Below are 6,000 nucleotides of genomic sequence, written 5' to 3'. Positions count from 1 at the left end.
GGGGGGGGGTCAGAGTGGATAAGTGGACTTCTAAAACAGCTCCGAGATGGAGGCAGCTGATTGGCTACTCTCCTCTGAACCAATGAGGGGCTGGCGTTCAGGACGTCTGGTTGACGATTGGCTGAGACGGTCAGCTGAGATGTGGAAGAAGTATTCTTTACTGTAGTAAGAGTACTAGTACAACATTGTGAAAGTACTCCACGTGTAAAAGACCTGCATTCAAAACCTCTGAGCTGAAGTTAAAGTATCTAAATGAAGTACTCAAAGTATTGATTGAGTAGTAAAATGTGTCACTATTATATCTGATGTTTCTGGGTTAATATTCCTACAATATTCAAGATGTAGTGTAGTAGTAGTAGTAGTAGTAGTAGTACACAGTCTGTAGAAGTATTACCATCACCTAAACTACACGTCTTTTCTCCAGATAAAACCTGAATGAATCTCACTAAAAAGATCTTCCTGTACGTCAGGATGTGTCACCACTGACACGTTTGATACTACATTTCCCACAATGCAACGTCTTTCTGTTGAAGCGTTGTTTTCTCTTGTTTCTATCTTCTTCTTCTTCTTCTTCTTCTTCTTCTTCTTCTTCTTCTTCTTCTTCACGTGTAAACATGGTAGAACGGTTCTTTTAAGTTTCAGCCACATTTCCATGAAAGCTACAAATAGTCACAGATACTTTAATCTAATCTGAGAATCTGACGAAGTTTAAATTAAACAGGAGAAGAAGAATGTGAGGACTTCCTGTGAGGAAATGAAAACACATTCCAGTTCATTTAGACGTGAAGGTCCAACACCAGCACAAATGAATGCATCGTGTCTGAACACCAGCTGGGTTCTGACTCAGTCATTCATCGTTAGGTTTCTTCAGTGTTAAAACATCAGACTTCTTTTGAATTCATAAATCACATCAAATGTACACCGTTGTATTTATAAAATAAGAGCAGAAAGTGTTTCATGTGGAACAACCGCGGTGGTAGAGGTGTGACACACACACACACACACACACACACACACACACACACAAACACACACACACACACAGACACAGAGGAGCTACAGGGAGTTTACAGGTGGAGAGAAACAAGACTCTCTGGTTCATCCTCAGTGGGTCTAATCAACTCACACTGAGAGGAGGAGGAGGAGGAGGAGGAGGAGGAGGAGGGGAGAGAGGAGGGAGAAAAGAAGGAGGAGGAGGAGGATGCAAGAGAGGGAGGAGGAGGAGGAAGAAGGGAAGGAGGAGGTAGAGGAGGAGGAGGAGGGAGGTAGTAGGAATAAAACCAGGAGGAGGATGGGGGAAGAGGAGGAAGGAGTAGGAAAGAGGAGGGAGAATAGAAGAACAACTGATCTGACACAGTCTGTTTTTCTGTGTTTTTGTTAAATCATTAAATAAATGGATGTTTGTTTACAGTGTAACACGTCTCTTCCTCCTCTTCCTCCTCTTCCTCATGGTTTAATCACTCAGGACCATGATGCACCAGGAGCAGCATTAAGAAACTCTGGTTCATATCAGGTCTGGATTCATTTAACTACTAATCACAAAAGTGATCAAAAAAACACAAAACCTCAGAGTCACTATGTTCACTTCAACTAGTCAGAGAGGCTCCCTACCTTCCCTTATCTCCTCCCTCCTACCCTAGCACCTCCTCTCCTCTCTTACTTCCTCCTATCATTCCCTACATCCTTTTCTCCTCCCTTACCTCCTTCTCTCCTCCCTTATTTCCTCCTCTCCTTCCCTACTCCCCTTTCCGTTCTTACCTCCCATTCTCCTCTTTTACTCCCTCTTCTCTGTCCGTACGTCCGCTTCTGCTTCCTTACCTCCTCCTCTCCTCCCTTATTTCCTTACCTCCTTCTCTCCTCCCTATCTCCCCCCTCTCCTTTTTTACCTCCTTCCATCCTACCCTACCTCCTCCTCTCCCCCTTATCTCCTTCTCTCCCTCCCTCCCTCTTTCCTCATGTCTTACCTCCTCCTCTGCTCCTCTCTTGTGTAACATGTAGAGATATAAATAGATATAACTGAACTGTTAAATGAACGCATGTTGTTTTGTTTGGTTTAAATACATGTAGCTTGGTTGGTGTCTATAGAAGTGACATATTACATCTCCTTATCAGAAGCACTAATATTAAACATATATTAATATATGTTAATATAATATTAAGCACGTTTTAAAGATGATCCGGCCTCTGTGTGACGGACACAAGGACCTGTAAATAATTCACTCCTCTTCTTCTCGCTGCCTCTCCTCTCGGAGGCTGCACCCTCGTGACCTTACCCTTCTTCAGTCCATCTCTTGACATATCCCTCCTCTCCCTCTCCTTTATATTTTCCTCCTTCTATTGTCTTCCATTGGTTTCTAGGGGCTTAATTACGGGGGGCCGTCTCCGTGGTTGAGGAGGTGCGGGTGTACGAACAAGGGTGGGGGGGGATCAGCGTGACCCTGGAGGAGAAGCCATCAGACAGCGGCCTTAACAATGATAAATCACCCCGAGCAGAGAGCTACAGATACAGCCGCCGCCCCGCTGATCTCTATGAAATATGGATGGACCGGAGCGCCGAGCGGCCGAGGAGCCGAGGAGCCGAGGAGCCGGATCCTCCAGATTAGCGATTACCAGGCGGAGGGTTATTCTAACGAGGCGTGACGCGGCGTGGGGTTAATTCCATTCACGGGGAAACGGATTGAAATTCAGCTCATGAATTGAATATCGCTCATTATTCTCAATGAGAGAGCAGGAAATCTCCTCATTCATGAAGTGGGCTGGAATTAATAATCCCTGAACGGACCGTACCACCTCCCCCCCATGAGGCAGGATGGGGGTCAATGATCAGAGCTAAAGGTGCAAACCGCAACATGCCAAACACGTTTAATCTCCACCTCTATGTTCACAAATCACCAGGAAGTAGACGGGGGGGGAATACATTTCCTGTTCAACCGGAATTCATTTTAATCCGTTTTCTGTTTGTTTTTCACCACAGAACGTAGAGTATTTTACAAAAATCTGCATATTTCAGAGTTCAGGTCGCAGCAGAGAGAAGTGAAGCCATTAAATCTATATATTTACTGAACAGAACCTCTTTAAATATACCTTAAAATTAACATTTTTTAGTTTAGTAAATATAAAGCTTTAAATAGCAAAGTGAAGCTCTACATTTAGTCTTTGCTCTTAGATCAATGACTTATTGTCCAAATAAATTAAGGGACATTTGAGGCATTATCTTCAGATATTTAAGGTATTTTTATATCCAGTGAAGCCATTAAATCTATATATTTACTGAACAGAACCTCTTTAAATATACCTTAAAATTAACCTATTCAATTCCAGGCTGAGGTGGAATCAGTAAGCTAAAGGTAAAGCTCTAAACGTTGTTACTGCTCTTTTTAAATGACCCTAATCTTTCCAGTTAACGGACATTATCTTAAGATATTTAAGGGATGTTATATCCTCTTTGCAGCAGAGAGCAGTGAAGCCATTAAATCTATATATTTACTGAACAGAACCTCTTTAAATATACCTTAAAATACGTAGTTTAAAAGCTTTAAGGACCAAAGTGTAGCTCTAAATGTTGTACCTTTTTTAAACTACCCTTATTGTACGAATGAAGGGACAGTTGAGTCATTATCTTCAGATATTTAAGGGAGGTTTGTATCCTGAAGCCCTCAAACAGTCTTAATATTTACTGCACCTCTTCATTTATCCCTTAAATGAACCAGAATAAAGTGGAGCGGTCATAAAGTGAAGCTCTGAACGTAGTTTTTAAATAGCATTCACTGTAGAAAGGTGAGGAAACATTTGAGGCGTTATCTTGAGATATCTGAGGGAGCGCAGAGGTTCATGTCCGTCTGTCAGACAGACAGCTAACGGGCAGCTCGACAGGCTGTGAGGCCAACTGGTCACTGATGACCTGTGGGGTTTCTCCTGGATCAGGTTCAGGCCTCTAATTTCATTTACAGTCTGGCTCGGCTGCAAGCGGACACCTCGGCGTCCGTCCAGCCGACTCAGAGAGAGAGGACTCGCGGTCGCTAACCGTTAGCATGTTAGCATCTCCAGCTCCGTCTGATTGACAGGTTGTGTGTTGGTGTCAGAAATGTGAACGGATGGATGGCTTTAGCTTGCTAGCTAACAAGATACAAGTTCAGTAAATCAGACTTGTTGTTTTATTTCCCTTTTTGGTGGAGCTATGCTAGCAGTTTCCCCCTGCTTCCAGTCTTTGTGCTAAGCTAGGCTAAACTCATTTGAGATAAAGCTGTAAACCCAATCTTCTGGCTCGAGTGAAAAAAAACCCAGTGGATAGATTGGTGACCAGGTTGTTAGCTAACAAGATCCAGCATTAACTCAGAAAGACTTGGAGGTGGACCTGATGAAGCTAGGCTAGCAGTTCCCCCTGCTTCTAGTCTTTGTGCTAAGCTAGGCTAACCCTAATCTTTGAGTTGATTCCAGAGCAGTTTCCCCATCTTTCAGACAAAATCAGCCGAGAGTTTTTCCTCTCTCCTGGTTTCCATATTTTACCGCTTATGTTTAAGAGAACAATCACTCTGCGCTGCACCCACAATGCACCACCTGACGCCCTCCAACGAATCAATCTGCTCCGTGTCTGCACCGCCTGAAAACCTCGCCGTCCAAACATCTCTTTCCATCCCTGCTCCTGTCCTCTGCAGGGCGGGCGGCAGGTGAAAGCAAAAGAGAAGTGACAAGCCGAGTTAACCCGTCGCTTGCTCGGTCACATGATCCCCCCCCCCCCTCCACGGCGCCCTGTCGCCTCATCGGCCGCGAGTCCAAAAAACATCTGGGAGGGAAAAACACAACCCTGTGGTCTTATTGAGTTTTCCTCTGAATAAATAAATATTTAAAAGGCGGAGGGCGTTTGACGTCCCACTCTGGCTGCAAATCAGGCCATCAAAGGGGCCAGACAATGTGTGCTCACTATTAGTATCAATTTACAAATAAACTGCTTTTTTGGTGACTGGATCTCCGATGTCAGATTTTGATAAATGGTTTCAATTTGGCAGCTGCTTTCGAGTGTCAGAGCCCATCTGACGCTCGCCGCCCGCCGCCCGCCGCTCGCTGCCTCAAGGAATCTGCCTCAGTTAGACCTCGCAGCCGGCAGCAGCCGAAATAATCTCTTCATACTAACCAGGGCAGGTGTGTGTGTGCGTGCATACTAATGTGTTTCTGTGGGTAAATATTGAAACCGGGCACATTTCACTACTGATGTTTTTCTACACAAATCTTAAAAGGGGGGGCTTCCTGTTTTTTGTTTTCTTTTACGCCATTAACTACAAATCACACTCACTTTTCTTCACCGTTTCCAAAGCCGGTTGTTGTTTAATAGATTTTTAAAATGTGCTTTCGCTGCCTTTGCTTTTTCTTTTTTTCTCCAGGCAGCTGGTTTTCATTCACTACAGATACAAAAAATGAAAAAATCCACCTGCAGAGACTTCAGATTAAACATTAAACGTTACCAACCGTAAGACAGTCGATAGCTTCAACAAAAGATTATTTTCATTTATTGACAAGTCTACAAAGTGTCTGAAGCGACGCCTTCAAACTAACAAAAATCAAAAGAAATTCAGTTCACTGGGATTCAAAGGGATTAAAGATCAATGCACGTTTTAACTGTAATCCACAATGATTAGAACTGGCGATGAGATTTTTACACTTCCACTGATATCGTTTTTTTTCTCCAGTTCATACACCTGAACTCGCTTCAACAGAACCTTCCAGCTCAATGCATCACAACTATTTACAGCCCTTTTCACTTTAACTTCCTCAAACTGGTTTATTGATCAAATGTATCGTTTTATTTCTCTAAAGACGAATATTTACAGGATCAAGTGACGAGTACGTTTTCATGAGTCTATCCAGGAAGTCAAACACTGACGGACCAATCAGCTCTCTTCACCTGCACCACCCTGACCCTCCACCTTCATCAGCGACTCGCCGCCGTCCAAACCTTCCTCCTCGCCAGTTAAGAAGGGGGGGGGGGGGGGGCAAGTCACAGCA

At 43.8% G+C, this 6,000-nt stretch overlaps 1 protein-coding gene across 1 annotated transcript in view; it reads right to left on the bottom strand.

Moving 5' to 3' along the window:
• LOC137875798 (transcription factor COE3-like) overlaps positions 1-6,000 on the bottom strand; it is a 45,342-nt gene that overhangs the window by 16,645 nt on the left and 22,697 nt on the right. The window lies entirely within an intron of this gene.

The sequence above is a fragment of the Cebidichthys violaceus genome, unplaced genomic scaffold (genome assembly GCF_023349555.1).
Source record: "Cebidichthys violaceus isolate CVI_PGR_0920_01 unplaced genomic scaffold, fCebVio1.0.p SCAF_2, whole genome shotgun sequence".
In the NCBI taxonomy this organism is placed as follows: domain Eukaryota; kingdom Metazoa; phylum Chordata; class Actinopteri; order Perciformes; family Stichaeidae; genus Cebidichthys; species Cebidichthys violaceus.
The sequence above is the reverse complement of the archived record's forward strand: the minus strand, read 5'-3'. Positions and strand labels throughout refer to the sequence as shown.